Genomic DNA, 22593 nt, shown 5'->3' with positions numbered 1-22593 from the left:
TGTTTTGTATAACCAGGTTTTTAAATCATTAAAATCATTAAGGATTCTTGGAGGCTTTGTAAAGAAAAATAATTGCAGTAATAAGGATGTATCTAAGGTCTTTTTCATTGGTGAAGGATAGCTTGACAGATTGTTTAGGTTATTTTCTTTCTAAATTCCTTCCTAGGTTAAAACATTATGTAGTGATCATCATTTAAGGGATCATCTCAGTTGTGTCCTCACACATTAAAATAACGTTAAAATAATGTTATGTAGAAGACTGAGGTAACATGAAATGATAAATCTCTAGGCATTAAGAAGAAAAAATAAAGGCATAAATTTGCAAGACTCCTACTAAGAAATACAGTGGTACTGTAGACTTCCAATAGAAGGAAATCCATGATGCATGGTAAGAAATCAGGGTGTTACTCTCCTACCCACTTTGGCAAAATGAAAGAGTTATACAATTTCCCAAATGCTACAGATTGTTGGTCTATTAATTCCTTAGTGGCGGAGGGACGTAGGTCATTCTATGATGTACTTTTAAAGCATTGTGGCAAATACAAATATCACAAAGAAATCAGTATGAGTAGATCAGAGTATTTCTGCCACAAACTCGAGGAATATAATTTGGGATAACTGCCAGAATTACGAGCAGAGTCCTAAAGGACATCTCTATGACAGGAACAATTAATGTACAAAATAATCATTGGCCTTTTACAAAGAATGCTTCTCAGAAAACTATAAAATATATTCTGCTTAAAATTATATAAATCCATCCAAATAATTACTATTTCTGCCAGCAACCTTTTTCTTGAAATTTATCTGAATGGTCTCCAAGCGTGGTCATCACCTCATCCATTTCAAGGACATTTGGCTTTGTGGAATAATAGCATGTCGTTTTTGGGGACAGGATATCCTGTGAAAACCATCTAGTCTATTCACTCAGCTCTCAATTCGTAATACTATACATTGTTCACATGTTTTAAATGTACTGAGGGCACTTCTCAGTAAAGACTCGTGTTTGTTAGCTCACCCAATTTTAAATAAAGTCTAGATGTGTTGACTTATGAGCTTTGCTTCTGATTTCTGCAGTGTCTTAGGCTCATAATCTACTCTCTTACAGTCCTAGTTAGAGATTAGGACAGCAAATAAAAGGAAAGAAGCATGTCTTGACACTGTTGTAATCAATTGAATTCATTGACCTCTGTTAAAGGACAGACCTTAACTCATTAAACTGTGGACACCTTTATTTTTGTAGTGTTTTCATTGTTCTCAAGATGCAAGTTTTATGATTTAATAAATTAATAAGTTAAATTAAGGCTTTAATAAGTAAAAAGACCATTTGTATGAAGAAAGTCTGGAAAATGTGGCAGACAAAGAAATATGAAGAATGCGCTCTAAAGAAATGCCAAAAGGGAATTCAGAAAAACATGCAAGAACAGTAGCATTGTTTGTGCTGAATAGTGGCAGCAGGACTTCATATGCCTTGTATTTTGGGATACTGGATAGATAGAAGCCTGTGACCCCAGTAGATATGCTGTGCTTTTTTCTTTGCCTTTGTTGCAGAGTTACCTTTTTATTGAGAGTCTATTTATGGAGAGGGTCTGCTGCAGAGCCGTGCTCTCATGCAAGAAGGTTGTATGTCATGCTGTGCTTTCTTTTTGGATCAAGATCTTCCCCTGGATGGAAGAATGTTGATAGTTCTTGAATGTCATAGACACCGAGGAAAAGAACTGAGTGTATTGCTCAGTCTCCCAATGGAAAGGGATGTTTTATTTTACCCATTTTGAAGAAATTGGGGCCCAGGAAATAACTATCCCTGGACTTATTTCTCCCTCATTTTAAACAAAGAAACTGCACAAAATTCTTTTCAGTTATGTATTCCTAGATATACCTTACAAATTGGTTTGTGTTTGTTAAGGACTGGGATAACTCATAAAGCTTTCAAAAGAGCCTCCAAAGAAGAAGTAATAGGAAATTTAAAATAAAGAAATTTAAAACAATTGCCATTCCATGTAAGTGATATTATTTCAGCAATCCCAAACTAAGATGCACTGGCTTGGGGAAGTAGCTGCACTCAATAAATAGATCTGCCCTAGGGCTGTAAGTCTATGAAACTACTTGAAGTCACTGGATCTGCATCAATTTTATGATTGAATCTTAGTGTGTAATAACAGGGATACTCTTAATTGAATGCATGGAATGAAACTTAAAAACAAATGAACTAAAATTGATAAAAGAAATAGAAGATTGAAGATGATTTTTGTTTCTCGGTTGTACAAGAAAAAACATTAAAAAAAGCCTTTTGCTTTCTTTCTCATGCCATAAAAACCTTATAGTCAAAATATTGCATCTAGTCCTAGTTTCTGTTTTGTATGTTTCACTAACTCATTATATTTGTGATTAATAATTAATAAGTTGATTCTAGAGGCAGTTTCAGGTTAACTGCTTTTTAAAAAATAATGACAAAATTTAATGTATTTGAAAGACAATAATTATTTTTGCTATTTAAAAAATGTTCAGCACGAGTAAGAGTGTTTAAAAAAAGACTATCTTCATCATAGTTTAATTAGACTGCTGCAAAGTAGCTACTTGCTATAATATCTGATTTTTATCTCTTTTAAAGAAATAGATTTTATTTATTAAATTAACTGTTCTCCAGTTTAGAATTTACTGATACTAATCTGCAAATTCTTTTCATTCCCTTATTAAGATTTTTTTTTTACTGAGACATTAATGTCTTAAAACATCCTCATGCAACTTTTATTCTTCAATCTGAAATCCCAGCTGTGTGCAAGATAATAACAAGGTCTCATCTATTTTAGTAGGATCAAGATTTCATTCTAGCATAGCAAATAACAAGCTTTGTACCTGAATGCATGAGGAGAGTACTCATATTTGTGACAAACTGTCTGTCTAACCTTTTTAAGTGCAACCCTGTCTGAATGCACTGCATTGTTAATGGGAACTGGTGTTTTACTTTTATTTTTAGATTCGGTATTAGCACACAGCAGCAAGAATTCAAGTGAAGCCTCATGCACCAGCAATCAAAGGAGTTATGACAGCAATAGCTGGGTTATTAATTGAAAGCTGATGTACTTTTATTCGGGCTTGGTAGCTTTAGTTCTCAAAGAATAAGGCACGTGCCAAAGGAGGGCTGTGGGCTCCCAGAGCCCAGATAAAGAGGAAACAATGCTGAAGAATTGACAGAGACTTTTCAGACATAAAAGCTTTTCAGAAGCCAAGAAGTTTTCATTGTGGCAATGCAGAAGGTAACTCATCTGAGGGGGATTTACAAAGGTGTAAACAATACCCCAAATGTAGGCCATTTGCCATGTTTATGCGTTAGTCTGAATGTGTTGCACCTTTGATGAATTGATAAACCACAGTGAATTTTAAAGAAGGTTCTTGGGCATCATTTGAGTCAACTTCTGTCACGTGTCTCCAGTTTGAGGTATTTGCAGGATCCAACCTGGCTGTATCTCCTGAAATAGCAGCATCTTGTACCCTTGTGACTGCAGCACCAGTTATGATCTGAGAGATTAATGACAGGTTTCTATTTTGGATATTGGCTTGAGTCTGACAGCAAGGAGTGGAAGAGAAGATCTTCCTTTGACTGACTTGAGATGAGATCTCAAGGCAGTGACAACTGTGCAGGGAATGTAGACCTCTGCAGTGAGTTTCCTAAACAATAACCAAAAGCTTTCAAACAAATGAGCACACAAGCAAAGAAAATATCCCAATTTTAGTAGAATGTAAAGTAGGTTAATTAATTTTTTTGATACAGAAACTGGAATGGAGTAGTAATAAAAGGGATTGCCAGCCATGTCCACTGTGTCCTCATAGGTAGACCATTGTCTCAGGTGTCTCAGTGGCTTTCTGACATGTAACAAAATGCATAACACCTCTGGACACTTTTTGCAGTGCCTTGGGCCAATCAATGTCTCCAGTTCCTGTTTCTCTGAGCATTATCTTTGATGGTTTTGGAGCTGCAGGCTGTCTCCCTCTGTGTGCTCTTCTGGTAGCCTTTCTTCCTCTAATTTCTTAGAAATCTCCTCTATGTTTCTGTGCAATTCCTACCAAAAAAATTTTTCCCTCATCCTCCAGAGGGTTATATATGACCTCCAGCTCCCTTTTTAAGAAGTGTAGTGCCTACACTAAAAAAAAAAACAAAACAAAGAAAGGGTACAGTCTGTCATATGGCTGATCTTGCTAAAGTCGTCAAAAGGGAAACTAGTCCTCCTACTTCTGTTGCCATGACAATGAACATTTTTGCAGAAAGCCACATTGTGGCTAAGAAATATATTGTATAGCAGTTCATACAAAGCAGTAGCATCACAGCCATTAACTTACTGACTCAAACTAACTGGCTGCCAACCCCAATATCCCTACTCTGACAGTGACTAGTACCAGATGCTTCAGAGAAAGATGGCAATAAATTAGTTTTAAACAATTTTGCAACAAATTGTCCATAGAGAACTTTACTTTAGTTCATTACATAAGTCAAGGGTTTGTGGGTTTTTTTCTCTTTCCGTAGCTTTCCTCTGCAATGTAACTGCACATGTTCTCACCTGACAGACAAATGTTTAGTTGTTTTCAATTATCTTTTAAAATCTTATTTCCAAAGTTGTTCGTGGCTGTGAGTTAGAATCAATATTTTAACATTGGTTTTGGGTTTTTCTTGTAATCTGTTTCTCATAGATCAACTTCTTTTTTGATAAGACCTCTGTGCTTGTTATGTTATATATTATGTGTAATGTTATGCTATGTTGTATGTTATGTCTCTACTGTATCTTACCTTACTTGCTTTTCCCATAAAACTAAACAACTCATATACATTTCTATATTTGCCTTGTATATATGTTGGTCCCTGTCTGTATAAACTCTGACCATCTCCTCCAAGTGCAGCCATGTCTCTTAGGAATGAGGTAAGACCACAATCTGAACTGTAGTCTGGGCTGTACTAATTATTGTGATAATGACATCACAGCAGCTTCAGTATCTATTTCTAACTTACCTATGTAGAAAAAGATGTGGGAGTGGAGGGTGTGGAAAGTAGGAAAGGAATAAAAAAGTAAAAAGTGCAAATGTAAAAAAGAAATTAAAAGACTGACAATTACACCAAAACGTTTTGTTTTAAAAAAATGTAGAAGAAATTCCCTCATGTCAACATAGGAGAAAAACACTAAAGGAAGAAAAAATCCACTGACTAAACATACACTTGAAGAAACTCTTGGCTCACACAGGCAGTGGTTGTAAAGTGATGCAGATCATACAGTAGACTTTGGCAGTAAACCTGAGAAGCATTTAGATCCTTTGCACCTTTTTGAATCCTAATAAACTAATGGTGTCTTCTGCAAGCAGCTCACTGACTTAAAGGATTAAGTGTAAATTTTTTCTTTTCTGAGTTAAAGACTAGATCATTAAGGCAGAAACAAGAACAGATTTGGGGGCACTTGAGAAAAAGATATTGAAATATTTCTTGCCAGAGAGTTATCCCAAGTTCCAAATAAGATGCAATAATATTTTTTCTCCTTTCTAACAGAAGTTGCTGTCACAATATTAATTAATCTCTTGTATATGAAACAAAAGTGTTTGAAATAAAAATAAAAGAAATAAAAAGACTTTGTATCAAGACTATTACTAACGAGTCAGCTGTAATTCTGTTTTACGCAGAGATCATTAAAATTTCTGGTAAAATCTGAATTCAAACTTGAGTGAATATAGGTTGATTAAAAAGAAACACATGAAAAGATACTGTGGGCTTGTTATTTAGATTCATGCCATAAACAGAATTTTATGTATTTACACAGCTGGGTTATGGAACATTTACCCTTTCCAGTACTTCAAAGATGTACCTTCTTGGCAAATATGAGTACATTAAATTATAAATTCCATCAAATAAATTACTTATGATTAAGTTAAATGTACAACCATGCAACAAAACCACTAAACCTTTTTAGAGGATTTTAGATAAGTCCTAATAAGATTTTAGATTTTTATTTTGCATGTATTCATCTAAAACAAGTATTTTATGAGCAAATTCCTGGGCAGGAATGAATTCTGGTGCAGATAGTTATAAAATAAATATGTCAGAAAATTTATTGTAAGATCATTTACAGCTTGTGGTTGTTAGTATTTACCTCAGAAAAATTAAGCTTGGATAGGTAAGATAAAAAAGTGAGTGTGACTCATAAGAGAAAAAATATGATATCTATGCCCATTTGAAAGAGTGTAAAAGTTTTAAAATTAGATACTAAACACTTGATCAAAGACCAAGACCATAGTCATGCACACAAATGCATCCATATGTCTATTTCTAGAGTTCTAATACCACATCTTAACTGAGGGGAGTATGTTCTTCCTGAGCAGGGAAGGGATCTTAGAAAATGGAAAAAACCCCATCTGAATCCCCTCCTCTGTTCATTTTGTAAAGATAATTACAAACTGGTCCAAATCAAACTATCTCTGAGTGCTAGTGTTAGTGCCATCCAAATTACATGAGAGCAATCTTCAGAAAAATGGGCTGGGCCCTATTTCCACCAGAATAATATGCTACTAATATACCTGCCCAAAAGCCAAAATTATCTCCTCAGCTTGCTAAAGAATAATTTGCAGAAAATATCTAAGACACGTATTTAAAAGGAAGTGATGTGAGCAGTTAATTTTCACAGGAGCTGGTTTGAAGGGGAAAAACACACCCAGAAGCGATCTTGCTGAAATCTAATTCATATTAGAGACCCAATCTCCAATGTCATTGCACAGTGCTTGTAGGGGGTGGCGTGCCAGCAGAACCATGGTGCAGTCTGCATTTTAAATGCTTCATAATTGAGTCTTTATTCATTTCTTTGCAGGATTACTAGTGATTGCAGTGAGGCCCTCAATCGTTTGGTGGTGGCCTGCACAGAGAGATAGAGCATCCAATTGAATTAAGGCAAACATGCTTCAGCAGGGAATTACGAAGGAGAAATTGAAGAGAAAAGAGATGGAATATTGTATTAATCGGGGGCAGGACTTTTCAGCAGAGGTCACTGTACATAATTCAGATCTACTGACTAACAGCATACAGACTGAAGTGAATACAATAAATTGATGTGGGTGGTGCAGTAACTGCAGGTTCAGAACAGCATATACTGCCAGAGAGTCTTTGAAGGGCAGAGGATCAAACAGAGGTTACGTTTAGGATTTACAGGGGTTAAATTCTGGTGACCTTGATGGCAGCAAAAGCTCAGCTGAAAACCTGAGCAGGTGGCTGAAGGAAAAGAGTTCCAGAATACAAATTGGTCTTGGAAACAGCAATAGACCTACTTAAATTGTTTTGTTTTGGTTTTGATAAGTATAGTGAAGTTTCAAATTAAGAATCCTCCTCCTTTTTTACTTAGCCTATTAGGACTAGGACCACTGCACTCTATAATGATACACTCAATTTCATCAGTGAGCAGTAATTATTGCTCCTGCTTGCATGGGGGACCCCTGAGACTACCCCAGGTCATTCTTGAGAAACTCTGTGGTCGATTAAGCACTATAAGGGTCATTCTTCCTTCAGAACAAGCACTGAATTAAAATCCTACCCTGCAACAGATACTGTTGATGCTGTTTTCAGCTGAGACATAAAGCCAGGATCCAAGAGGTACAAAAACATTTTAATTAGAAGTGAACGTGCTACTTTGAGCATCTCAATTAAATCTCCTTTGTTCACGAAATCCGGCCCAAATCCTACCTGTTCAGTCATTACAGTACATATCAACACAGTTCTACTGTGTGCTGTCCTTTTACAGGGCCCTTTCTTCTTATAGAGGTAAATTAGACATCAGTAGAATTAAAGTTTTTAAAACATTTGTTATTATTTCTACTAGTAAAAAGAAGCTTTGCCTAATTTTGACTGACAATGTTCTAATGGACTTAAATCAAAGGATTTAAGTGGGTATCGAATCAGTACCAACTGAAAATCATCCTCATATAGTGGTATAAATATGTGCCACTATAATTACTTCTTTAAAATTATTAATTTTGGTTTTTATGTCCATTTATTAATTTGATTGAGAAAAATACTTCCATCATAAATATTTTTGTTAAATATGCTTAATATATTCACAGGGACAGAGTAGCCCAGCAAAAATACCTGGGTTATTTCTACTCCCTTCTATCTGAGATTCTAATTCCTCTAAAACCTACAAGTTAGAATAAGAAAAAAGTACTTTTGTACTGCTCTGCTGTATGAATCTCCTACTCATAACAAGAGACAATTTTCACAGATGCTAAAGGTGTTTCAGAAGTCATTAATTAACTTTCCTAGCTGTTAATTTGAAAGAGAATTTAAAACAGAGAAGCATTGTAAACCAAATATATCCTCCCCTCTGTGATTTCCATTTTCTTTTGATCATAACAGTCAACTTGCATTACTAACCTGAATCTTGTATCTTAGAGATGAAATTCACAAAATACCCACAAGTATTTCACAGCAAACAGAGCAATCAGTCCCTTAAGCCAAAATAAAGTCTCTCATAAGAGAAGAAATGAACTAGTCAATTAATGTGTTTATAGCAGGATAATTTGGAATGGAAAATTATTATTGCAAAGCATTTTTGAAGTACAGCTCAAAAATACATCAATATTAAACTCTTTCTGTTAGTGATGTGATCTCACACGTGTGGGGGCATAATTTTAGAATGATCTGGATTTCATAATATGCATGTATCTCACAGTGGACTGCAAACATGACATGCATAATTAGAGGAAGAGAGAGAAACAAATTGACAGAGTAGTGAACCATGCCACAGCTCAGTGTTAGAAGCTGTTCTCTGCAGTAAAACCTATTTACTGCAGCTCCAATACTGTGTTCAATTTCAGTACACTTTATGCTATAAAGGTAGGCAGACTACAGGAGTTAAGGAAGAGTTATAAGAGCCAACATGGTGAAGAAAGCAATGGTCTGTAACCATACACAAAGAAAACACTGTGGGCCATGTTAAAAGCCAAATTGTTAACACAGAAGTGACACCATAGTGAAAAATAGGTGAATAGAGAGAAGAGATTGAAATTAAGACAAGAATTTTTTGTTGTTGTTGTTGTTAAAAATCTTCTTACCAGAGTTACATGAACATGTAGAATAATCTCCCACAAGAAATACTAGGAAACCAAGAACTTGGACTGATAAAAAAACTGGGAAGAATGTTACCATAAATGGCTGTAGAGGAAGACAAATTAGATGTCCTACTGCCACCAGACCCTCTTTCCCTTCAAGTTTTCATGAGCTGAAACCTGCACGGATTTATTGCTAAAAACACAGAAGGAAATGGAAGGTATTCAGGTCTAGATAATTTTTGTTTCTTGCTCTTCTGTTTCTGTGTTTTGGGGTAAACCTAGTACAGGATTAGTAAAAATGGCTGAAAGCACAATCAGACTGAATAGGTATGACTCAAAGGTATACTAGGCTGAGACAGTAGTAGAAGTTCTGAGGTGGGTGGGGTTTTTTATTATTATTTATTTTGGAGAAGGGGTAAGAAGATGAGGGGAATTCAAAGAGCAGAAAATATTTGTATGAAAATAACTCCTCTCTGGTGCTTTGTCTTGATATATGCTCCAATAGTGCACATATACCCTTGAAGAACATTGCCCAGTGCCAAAGAATTCATTAGCTTCTGGACTGGAGCTATTTGTAAGTGGGCAATCATACTGACACAGCAAAATTAATCATTAAGGCTATTATAATAAAGTTGTGAAGCCTTCAAAGATTTTTGTCTACACTGCTGTGGCAGTCATTATTGCTAAATGTGAATCAATGTGCCTTCTAAACATGGGTTCACATTTGGAATCTGCTGCTAAACCTAACCCCAAACCCCAAACCCTAACCCTAACCCCTAACCCTAACCCTAACCCTAACCCCTAACCCCTAACCCCTAACCCCTAACCCTGACCCTAACCCTAACCCTAACCCCTAACCCTAACCCCTAACCCCTAACCCTAACCCTGCTCACTCACAAGAACAATAACTGCAAGCAGAAAAGGATATTATGTCCTTATAGAATAAGGCCTATGAACATGCACATGGGCAGTCAATACACAGGATTTTCTGGATTCATGAAAGTCCTTTTGTTCTCAAGAAAACAATCATTTTTGGTTTTAACCTGTTCAATCTCAGTTCAAAAGCCCTAGCAATGAGCAGTAAAGGCTTTTGTCATGGGTGTTGCTTCAAACTCTGCTGGTTTTGCTCATTTGCTTGGACAAAACTGGGTAAAACTCTTCAAGCAAGTGCTCATTTCCTGCAAGACATCTGTGGAGCCTGTATTGAGATAATTAACCACAAATGGAGGATTTTGTATAATTTCCTGGACTTCATTCCCTTAAATTTCCTCTAATTATTATTACATCCTCTGTGTTTCATACTTTCCTTGATGCCCTCATAAAATTGTTCTAACTAGAGTCTTCTCTGATGTCACGGTTCTGTTAGAAAAAATTCTTCTAGCAGAAGTGTGCTGAAAAAGTCAGGACAGACGGATAGCTGGACAGCTATTTACCTGCAAATCCCAAGAAGAAGAAATGATTTGGAAAGCCTTTTCACATTCACTTTAACAGACCACTCCTTTGTATATCCTTCTGCCTTTATAAATGGATGGTTTTTTTTGCAATATCCTGAATCAATCCCTCCTTTCTGTTATGTTTCACTTAATTATCAACTTGCTCATATCTAGTCCTAACTGCAAAATCTGAACTAACAGAGTTCTATTCTTCATATAAGGCTCTGTGTGATACGAATGCTGCAGCTGCATATGGCTTCTCTTTGCAGGGCTGGTGGCAATAATATGTCTGGTCAAAGAGAACAGAAGTGCAGTATGTCCAGAAAAGAATTAATTAAATAAAAGAGAGGTGCTTATCTGTTGCACTCATTCCTTCAGGAGAGTGACAATGTGGTTTGTCATAGCTCTTTTTCAGCCACAGTGAGGGTATGAGCAGCAGGAAAACCCTAAGTTCACATTAATTTAAAATACTGTAATGGAAAACATGACTGCAAGGTAGCATCAGCCTTCTCCACCTAATTCCAAATAATGTTAGGATATGCCTGGTCCCAAAAACCAGGTTAATCACATTTTCTCAGGAAATAACTTTGGTATCATCTGGGACAACAGTCTATTCCACTAGGAAAAAAATTCAATATAAACACAAGATAGGGGTCATTCTTTCTTTAAAAATACAGTAACAAAAGAAAAACTTGAAGGCTCCCACTCTTAACTAGAACATAAGAATGAAGGAAGATCTTATTGAGCTTGAAAATTGTAAAGCAATAATTAGAAGTCTGTTCTTATCTTCTCCAAGGATGTGAGGTGGAAATTTAAAATATTCAATCAAAGCAAAACATAAAGTTTTCCCTGTAAACAAGAAAGAAAGAAAGAAAGTGTATGTTCCCAAATCGTTGTTTGCATCCCTGCTCAGATAAATTTTGCACTCTTATCCTCTGCTCCCGCTATCTGAATAACACATCACTGATAGCAAAGTGAAATTCAGTTGCCGCCCTAGCAATATCCAGAAAAAAAAGTGACAAAATAATTTGATTCTTTCCAGGGTTGTTTGAAGTGCCCATCACTCTCTAAGGAACCTCCTTCAAAATTTAACTGATTAGGTCAAGGTGATGATTACCTAGTCATGTTTTTAATGAAATTCTGGTCCTCACACCCACTGGAAAAAATAAGCCACACTCTAGGTTTTTTTTAAATCTTCTCGTGATTGATGTAAGCAGTACACTAAAATCCCACTTTAGGTCTGCCCTAATAGAGAGGTATTTACACAGGAAACTATTTCACCTGGCATACAGTAGGAGTACTGAAGAAATAACACACATGAGTTCTTATGAAAATTATGAGTAGTGAACTAATGAAAAGCACTAGCACATTTCCTATTCTTTTATTCCAGCATTAAGAATGTAAACCGTCTGCACAACTTTAGCAGGAGCCAAAAAATGAAAGCTTTATAAACAACCATTCACACAATTTTTCCTTACCCCAGTGATGTGGCTGTTCCTAACATCCTAGCATACTGCTGAATGGGAAAATCTCTTCCAGAGCACACAGTAAAAATCTTTTGAAGGTACATATGAGCATGACACACAAACCTGTATCTCCTGCAGATGATATAAGGCATAGTTTAAAACCTGACTGGAAAACAGATACTGCTACTTTGTAGTTCATCTCAAGGTTTAATGAAAGCCTAATATTTGAAGTTAATACCTTCCTGGATAGACCAGTTTTCTACAAAAAAGAATATCAGTGTTTCAAAAGAAGTTGTTACATGGTAGAGGCCAAACCCTGTACACATCTACGCCCATTTAAGGATGCTGCTTACAACAAAATAAAAGCAGCCTAACAAACAGTCACGGTTCATACATATTTGCATGGCATTTAAATAGTTGATATTTGATGTATGCAGTACAGATAAAAATCACAAGATTGTACTTGTAGAGAGCAGCTCTTCCTTTTCTTGTATTAGATGGGCAAGCTGGGTTGTTTTTTTTTTTTTTGAAATTGCAAATTAATAGCTGACTTTTCTCTTTCCTAACATTTTCTAAGCTGATTAATTCTGAGAACCAATTCCAGTAAAGGTATCAAGTCAGACTATATTAAGTGATAAGGATTACACTAATTCATCCACAGCACCTTGATAAACAATCTTTCAGTGATGGATGAGAGGAATTTAATTTCTACCAACTGCGGGCTGAATTCCTTCAGAGTTTTATGAGCTACTGAAAAAGGTCTTGCATTCAGACATATAAACTGATTCCAGCAACCAAAGCAATCAAAATAACTTCTGCCTGATTACCAGCTGCAAATCTGCAAGCAGTAGTTTGTGCATTGCTAGTATTATATGCTCAAATAATGATAGATTTATTGGGACACTTTAGATGGATTTTGATACTCCTTTTTCATGGATGTGGTTCCCTGTCCTGTTCTGAAAGTGCTCAGCATCTCCCAGGGTCTGCATCCTTATTAGGCCATGATTCATTCTGAGCTTCATCTAACTGGGAAAAATTACATGGAAGCAGTTTTATACAGAAAGAAATACGTTTTTTCCCATCAGATAGGCAAGCCTGAGAAAGACCATCTCAATCATCATAAACATTTTATAAAAATGCTGCACTTCAATTGCAATCAATTACCCAGTTGGAAAAAGAACCACAAAAAAAAACAAACATATGGGCTAATTTGGCCTCATAATTTTATGTATAATAAACATAAAAAATAGTATATAATGTCCATATGTTTAATTTCTTATAACCCTTACAGTCTTATAACTTCACTGAATTATCTTCAAATATTTCTCTGCCTTATGAAGTCCATTCTATATGTATATATAGTAAAATGTTTATATGTAGAAGATACTTTCTAGTGGTGGGATACACAATGTACACACATTTAGCTTATGAAGTCCACAACTTTAAAATACTTTTTTTTCCTAAAAATGACTAATATGTACACAAAGATATTTCAAACTAATCTCACTAATCTTCTTATCCATTGTCATTCCTAATAGGCAGATCTTCAAATCCTTTGGAAGGACAATATCAAACATTTCATCTGTTATAAGACTTGTTTTATTTGAAATCAAGTGCTTTGGTGATGTCTTGCTTTTTACGAACAAAAGCCAGGAACCCTGTTTTCATTTTGCAACTGAAAATGGCATGACAATGAAAAATTCAGATGAAAGATATGACAAGACATAATTACTTAAAGAGTACAAGTATGTGCACAGATTTCAGGTAAGGAACCAAACCCTAACATTATACTACCTGTAACAGTTTTCTATACCTTTAAAAAAAAAAAAAAAAAAAAAAAAAAAAAAAAAAAAAAAAAAAGTAGTGCTTAAGAAGTTTGTCTTTATTCCTTGTGAAAGCAAAGTTGTATCTTTTAATATTTATATGTAAAAAGTAGATTTAAGTACATTTGCTGTTATGGAATGAATTTTCAGTCTCTGTGATAGTATATCATCAAATGGCTTGGGCTGTAAGAGACCTTAGACATCATCTAGTTCCAACCCCTATGCTATGGCCAGGGACACCCTCCTCTAGACCAACGGCTCAAAGCCCCATCCAGCCTGGCCTTGAACACTTCCAGGAATGGGATACACACAACTTCTCTGGGCAACCTGTTCCAGTGTCTCACTACCCTCAAAGTGAAAAAAATCCTCCTAATATCTAATCTAAAGCCATCCTCTTTCACATTGGAGCCATTACCCCTTGTCCTATCACTACATGATCTTGTAAAAAAAAAAAAAAATCCCTGTCGAGCTTCCTTGTAAGTCTCCTGCAGGTACTGGAAAGCTGCAATAAGGTAATTTCAGAGCCTTCTCTTCTCCAGTAGGAAAAATTCTAATTAACTCAATCTTTCCTCATAGGAAAGGTACTCCATCCCTCTAATCATCTTCATTGCCCTCCTCTGAACTTACTCCCACAGGTCAATGTCTGTCCTGTGCTGGGGATCCCAGATCTTTACTCAGTAGTCCATGTGGGGCTTCATGATTTTCTTTTGATGCAGCCTAGGATATGATTGGTTTTCTAGGCTGCAAGCTCACATTGCTGGCTCCTGTCCTCACCCAGCAGTGCCCCCAAGTCCTTCTCAGCAGACCTGCTCTCTACGCATTCAGTCCCCAGCTCACGTCGATATTTGGGGTTGCCCCAACCCAAGTGCAGGACCTTACACCATATGAATATCAACATGAATGATGGTACTTCCACTGCAAAGTTACTTGCAGTGCTCTTTGCCTTGAACTCTCACTTCTAACTATAAATGTATGCAATCCTTCCTTTCATTTGTTTCAAGCCTGAATCAAAATCTCATACTTCTTCCTTCTTTCCTCCTCTGTCTCCCAGTTGTCTGGAGTGTCTCTTCTAGGGGAATTATGTCATTACTTAGATGTATTAAAATGCATTAGTGAATTACCATTATGTTAATTATTATGAAAATACCTAGGGTGAATATAAAAAAGTTAAACACTAACTTCAGAAGGCTGTCAGGATTTGACAGAACTAAATCATTCATACAAACTGTCTGTCAAATAAAAACTCCTATAGCTAAGATCCATTAATTTTTTCACTAATGCCAGTAGCATTCCATTAAGTAGTTTCCATAGCTTCTTGAATAATAAGCACAAAAGAGAGTCCTGTATTCAAACTAGGGCTTATGTAAATGCCACACTGCATGAAATCTCAGCTCTGAAACTGTGCAAAGAGTCAATGACATTAACGTAGCACTGGTGACTCCTCTCCTTTGCAAATATTGCCGAAACAGCACTTTTCACAATGGATTTTATCTAAATTAACTTTATTTCACACTCAATTTGTTGTGCATAGTTTACCCTGCCTTTCATGCCAATTAACTTCCAGAAATGCTTGGTGTGCAAAATGAGGAAGATCTAAATGAATTAAATTGGAACTTAATTGTACTATGTGATAATAGCTGCTTTGCAGATTGCACAGTGGTTGCCATTAATGTATGTGTGTTTTAATAAGTTGCATTTGTAATGTATTCACCTCAAAATCATCTGGGAAGCCAAAGTAAGTAGCTGTTTCAAAAGCCTGAAATCTCTTCTTTTGTCATATTAAAGAGGGGAAAAAATTTACTTGATAAACCAGCAAAGATGCTAAACGCATCACTTTGAGAAGTTACATGATACCAAGTGGGAATGAAATCTCTCGTGATTGTCTTTCTGCTCATAATTAGTAAAGCCAATTAGTTAGCAGAATGCCCATTCCTTTTAGGTGCATTACAAACACAACTGAGCATCATTAACTTGCCATGAATGTGATAATATCAGACGTAAACAATATGTTTTTCAAATGCTGACCTAAATATTAGGAGACGTTTTCCACTGGTCAGAATGTCAGTCTAGCAGACAAACAAATAGATATTTGTGTCAGGCTCCTCCACATACTGAATCTGGTTATTTCTGAAATTTCTCACCACTAATACAGGAGATATATATATATATATATATATATATATATATATATATATATGTATACACATAATGTCAGCTGTACTTACATATATCTGTACATATGAAAGTCCTTTAAGATCTGTGGATGGACTTTTTTTGAATAGAACTTGAGAAAGAGATAGATCCTCTACAGGAACATTAAGTAAACTGATGTGAAGGTGTGATCTTTATGAATGGTTTATGAATAATAAGAATTTATTTGACCTAGAATAGCAGTATTTATTTTCATGTGAGCTCTTTTTCTAAATTGATGTATGAATATAATTCACTCCTGTAGGCACTGTTATTGTCTGTAACTACAATGAGAGTGTTGCACCCAATACAGCTCAATGTTTCTCATCACCTGGGGGGCCATTTTAAGCTCTCTAAGAAAAATATCTTTATGACACTTCTGGACCTCAAAGCTCTGGAACATGGCTACTGTTGACATCTCTTCTAAATATTGTGACTACAAAATGAAAATCAGCAGTCTTAGCCTTTTCTGGAATTTTGAATGCTCTATGGAGAAGCATTCCATCTTGTCTCCTGGAGCCAGAAGAATGACTTATGGGAATCAGAAGTGCTAGAAACACATATAACATCTCCCTCTCAGTTGCATCTTTTCTCTCTACCCTTCTCTGCTTGGAAAGTAAGGAACTAAAAATGAATCAAGAATTGCAAATCCTCTACTCCTAGGTGCCTTCCTACATGGCTAATATTCAGAAGGGAAAAGTCACATGGCATTAAATTTAAACAATGCACTTATAAAAATTATCTGTAGAATGGGACATATAACAATTGTATCATTGTTGTACACAAACTTGCCTTTACCCTCTATTTCATACCACATCATTTTGATGTGCTGAACAGATCAGGATTAAGACCTGATGATACAAGACAACAACTTTCTGAGATGATTTCTGAAAGATGGGTTAAATAGAAAGATGAGGTAAAAAATTTAATTTAATGTTACGTAAAATTCTTGAAAAACAAATCTCTTTTTCACTGATGTAAAAGGAAGCAGGGTTGTGAAGTGCTTCACAGTACAATGTGGAACTGGGACTGGCTGTTTCCTAATGAAATCTCGAGAAGCCAAATTAGAAACCTCTGTACAATTTCAAAGGACTCAGAGGGATGCCCAGCATGATGGATCCACTCAGATATCTGCAGTCTTGTGAAGAATAGTTGATGAAGTGTAACATGTTTGCCTGGAGGCATGACCCGTATCAGTGCTAATTTTGTAGATTGAAGGATCAAGGAGTAATTAGACAAGCAGGGGCATCATTAAAATGTAGCATGTTTTCCTTTTATTCTCATAATTTTCAGATGCATTTCAGTTGTTTAAAGAGGAGAGACAAGTCAGAGCTTGCTGCATTATTAAAATTCTGAATTATGTTTTAAATCTTAGTGCATACACTGTTTCTCAAGACAAATTGCTATATCTAAGTAGTAGTTTCAACCACTCTAGGAGATAAAAAAGGTAACTAGTTATATTCACTTTTCAGCGGTGGCAGAGGTTTATCTGTGCTCCTTTAAGGATTTGCTGAAAGAGAAGTGTATCTCATTTGCAGCCACAGTAATCAGCTTACCTTTAATCTTTTGTTTTCTTTATAAATAGCAAAGATTTATTTGCTTTGAGCTGTCTAAAACCAGAGCTATAATAGATCATCCAAGAGTGTTAATCTTTGTTCTCTGCAACCTGATTTCTGAAAACTGGGGGCAATGCAAAGAAGTCAATGCAAGAAAGTCAAATAAACACATTTTTTCCCAGATTCTGGCGTTGTTGTCACTAAGTTAAGATGTGAGAAAAAGCAGCATTTTTCTCCCAGAGAAAAAAAAATCAGTTCAAGGATAGTTTTGAAGAAGATCTTTGTTGATTGAGATGTCATTGAAAATCCATTTTTACAAAATTTGTTGGCAAATTGCTGTCCTTTATTAAAAAGCCCCATCACAAAATACTAAACACCAAGAAAGGATTAAAACAGCCAATCAGCAGAGCTCTTGAGTCTTAGAATTTGGCAATGCTGGTAGAATTAGGGCCTAAGCTTCAAACGGAACCAAACCAGATGTTAGCAAAACAATTTGTATGTGCAAACCATAATTGACTTCTTAATTTCTTGCTTTCTCTAGTTGGAATTCTAATTAACGTAGTTATGATTAATAACATGATGGCTAATTGTTATTTTTCCTTCTCCGTAAATGTCCTTTTTAATTTAAAGAGAGTGTTTTGTTTAATTTGTATTGTATGTTTCTGAAGTCCTGATTTATTCGTTCCCACAAATTGCTTATTAGAAATGCATGACAAAGTGATAATTACAGTCAGATCTGGGCAAAGCATGTCACATGTTTAAGAGTATTATTTAAATCTAAAACTGAGTACATCAGCTTAGTTTGTGCAAACGGAAATTTCAGGTAGAGACTCAAATAATGTAAATAAAATGAGAAAAATAATGAAAATTATGACTACTGTATAAGGGTCATAACCAGGCTAAATGACAAGGTGTAATAACTTTTACAGTTAAGATCATGTAATCTACCAGATGCCAACAATTAAATTCAGTTTTCTGAAACCAATACATGTGAGCATCACAAACTTAATACAGCCGTAAACTAATCAGAAAACCAGGTGCTACACATCCTATATTAACTTTTTTAATGAATTAACAGAGACTTTACATGAGACATTATTATTATACTTCTGGAGTATTAGGTGTATTTCTCTCTCTTAGAAATGATGTTGGTTTTATAAAACTGGTAAGTGCCCTCTGAATTTTATCTTTCAATTACTTTTATTGTAAATGTGTCAAATATTAAGAAGATTTTTTTTTTATTCTATTGAGATCTAATGGAACATCCAAGTTGGTTTTGTTTCTGTTTGGGTTTTTTGTTTTGCTTTGTTTTATTTGTTTTTTAAAATTTGTTTTGGTTTTTTGTTGGAAGTAAAACTACATCCTTTGAACTTTCCCAAATCACTTTGTCTTACTGGATTGTGAGACTACCTGAAAAGCAGGTAACATTAGAGATCCTCCTTTCACTGTGGTATATCATGGGGGACAAGCATTAGCATTATTTTGATGATGTTAAAGCTGCAGCATGTGATCCTGTTCCTGTAGTTTGAATCTTGGTAGTTCCTACATGTTGAATCTACAGTAGATCTTTGCTCATAAAGTTCTGACAGTTGTTTTTTGTCATTCACAAGGGACAGCAGCTGGTCAGTTTGACAGACTGACCTTTGAAGCTATACAAATACATAAATGGTGATCTCAGGATTCTTCTGAGCCTTTACTCCAATGGATTTTTAAATTGTTCTTCATTCTCTCAAAATAATATTATGCATTTCATGATACTTTTAAGGGCTCTTCTCAGGACAATTATTCTTCTTGAAATTCCTGCATGCAGTTCATTGTGTAAATATATATTTAACTTTTTTTACAAGGCCCATTATTTTTTCCTGACAAGAACTTAAGCTAATTTTTGGGAAACTTATTTTATATCGGCAAATTTATTTCTTTTACTGGGAAAGATATGATGGTTGTAGCTTGACAGACAGGCTATGGTGGCAATGGTATGGTAATAGATAAGATCCTATTCTATGGAGGAGTTGACCTGTCCCTGCTTGGAAGGAAAACTTTGGAGTGAGTAGTGTGTGTGATTCTTTAAGGTTACTGCAGTATATTACTCATATTAGAGTCAGTATTTTAATAAGCAGAAAAATGACTATTTGTGCTTTTGCCATTGACATTTGCTGAATGACTTTTAAGGCAAAAGCCTGTATCACTTGTCAGTATGGAAGATGAGTTATCACTTTTCATAAACAAGACAGAGGTGACTAGATATGGAGGTCTTGTTCCAACACAGGCAATCATATTCCATTTTCTTCAAATTTAATATGTTTTCCAGTAGGTCTGATGCTTTTTCAAATATCCTCTAAGCTGATGACTAGAGTTTCTGCATGCTATGGAATAAGTAATGTGGTCTACCTGACACAGGGATATATTTCAGCTATAGAAAATTGACCTGTTAAACACCCACAGAAAAAAAAATACCAAAACCCTATCATTAAAAGCTTGCTATTCTCTGCTCTAGGTAGCTGCAGTAACCATGGTACTGATCTACACATAACACTAAAGGTACAGTACAATAATCCCTGTGGAATGGCAAATGTAGAATTTTAATGATTCCTGCTTTATTTAGGTTGTAAAGTGCTTTGGGAAAGGTATCCTTCAAGATGAAAGCAAGTACAGAAATATAAGCTATTGCTATTATGCTTTGAATTAATCACTACTTGCTTTCCCCTCCAGAGTGATGCAAAAAAACATCTTAACATCTATTTCACTTGCAGCCTGAAAAAGAAAAAAGGCCTTCCTCTCATAAAATAGGATAAAGTAAAGAAAAATATAAAGCTCCTTCAAACCTAAAAGAAAGAAAATCATTTTCGTGTTGATATATATAGCTTTCATCCTGCATTTCTTGAAATTGATATTCATCTGAAGGAAAGAAAATGACCTATGAAATAAAATTGAGTCCTTGGTTATTAAATATCTGCTAGGACAGATTCTGAATGGGTAATGTCTCAAGCCCCTAAAGTAGGGGAACTGAGGAGACAAAACCTACCACCCACTTAACAGCGCTAGTGTGAATGAGCCACTGTCATAATGCACAATAATCGTGCTATACAGACTCTCATTTAATTAAACTTCAATGTGTGATGAGCAATACACTTAAACAAAATAAAGGCAGAAAAAAATTAAAACTGGACAGGATAATATATTGATGTAAAGGGTAACGAAATTTACATGTATGGACACTCAAAACTCACACTTTTAAATAGCTCAATGGGGATCCTGTTTCCAGCGTGCAGTGACACACACATATAGTTACATGAGGAAATGGCCTCAAACTGCACCAAGGAAGACTCAGATTTGATATCAGATTGAAAACAAAAATTCACTGAAAGAATGGTTAGGCACTGGAATAAGTTGTTCAGGGATGTGGTGCAGTTTCTGTCTCCAGAAGTGTTCAAGAGGTGTCTGCATGTGGCACTTGAGTATATTATAAGGTTTAGAGGCATTTATGGCAGTGCTGGGTTGGTGGTCAGGCTAGATGACCTTGAAGGTCTCTTCCAGCCTTTAGGATTCTGTGACATAAATATGTATATCACTAAGATATTAACAGCTTTGGAGTCTTTCAGTTATCTGAAGATTTCTTCTCTGAAGAAGGTTCTATCAGCAGGTGGCTTTCAAGATGTTCTGATGAACAGAGGATCCTGTCTTTGATTTTATCTGGGCCATGGATCTGGAAATGTAGGTCAACCAACCAGTGATTAAAAAAAAATCATAAATGAAAATATAACAGTGGAAACTAATTTGCTACAGTTACATCAATGAAGAACATCTGAACTGTGGCCCATCCCACTACACAGGTATATTTGTTGTACTTCTTGCGAAGTTACAGCAGAATCAGAATTTCTGTCTGACTTTCTAAACAGGCCTCACTCCCTCCTGTCCTGGGCTCCACTTAGATGACACTCTTTAATGATTGCTTAGACACTCTGTACACACTGCAGAAATGCACCAAAATTGCCAATTCAGTACACAGTCCTGGCTGACTGTAAGCACTTTGCCACTTATTAATTTCTTTATCCCTTCTTGAGAGCGTAAACATGGGAATGAGTATGTTATTTACTATAGTAAAGCCAGAGCTGGCTCTTAAATTAACAGAGCAACTCAGCCAAGAGTCCCATAAAAGCTGTTTATCTCTGCTTTTCACACAACTGAGATCCAGCTAGTGTGAATTTGGCCATCTCCATTCTATGCTATTCTATGGACACTGCACAAATACTGTATAGCTATAGATGGTTCCTATATTAATTGATTTTTTCCCCCTCCCCAGCTAATCATTTAAAGCACCAGCTGGTAATTTAATATATGCTTATTTCCCTCTTTGCCTTCTTTAGCTTTAAATAATCACTTTCCACTACTTCCAAGAGATACAAGATATGTCAATATGTCTTAAATACTTTGTCATAAAACTAAATCCTTTCTTTGCTGCTAAGCAAGCCTAAAATTGTGTTTTCCTTGATTTGGGAATGCCTCAAAACCCAGAGATGTTTTATCCAAAACCACATTTAAAGCGAAACACTGGAAAAAAATTTAAATCATGTATAAATTCTTTTCATGCTATTTTGATTTTGCATCTGAAGAAGGAGGCAAAAACAGACACTTGACTTGAAGAGGTTTTTACTGAGAAGTGGAAAAGAAGGAATTGAAAAGATGACTATCATCTCTCTGTCCTCTCCTTATTAGCAGCCATAGTTTGATAACAAAAGACACATTGGTCAGAGTGGACATCTAAATGCAGACTCAAGAATGAATGGCAAAGCAAATCTATTCTCAAAGTTGCCAGTACTGTGTCTGAAGTGACTTTTCGTGATTTCAGCCTTCCGGGTTAAATGTTCAGATGGTGAATATTGATGCAATGTCATTGACTTTAATGGAGTCAAACTGAATTAGATGAGCTGAGGATCTGAATTTCTGTCACACTTTACTGAGCCAGATTTCTTGTACTAAAAATCGCCTTTTTTTATTTTCATAAAGATGTCATGCCTAGTAGGAAATCTCTCTTCTTGCACTGGAGACTTTTTGAGTG

Source organism: Zosterops lateralis, assembly GCF_965231275.1.
Source record: "Zosterops lateralis genome assembly, chromosome: 6".
In the NCBI taxonomy this organism is placed as follows: Eukaryota; Metazoa; Chordata; class Aves; order Passeriformes; family Zosteropidae; genus Zosterops; species Zosterops lateralis.
This window is presented reverse-complemented; position numbering follows the sequence as displayed.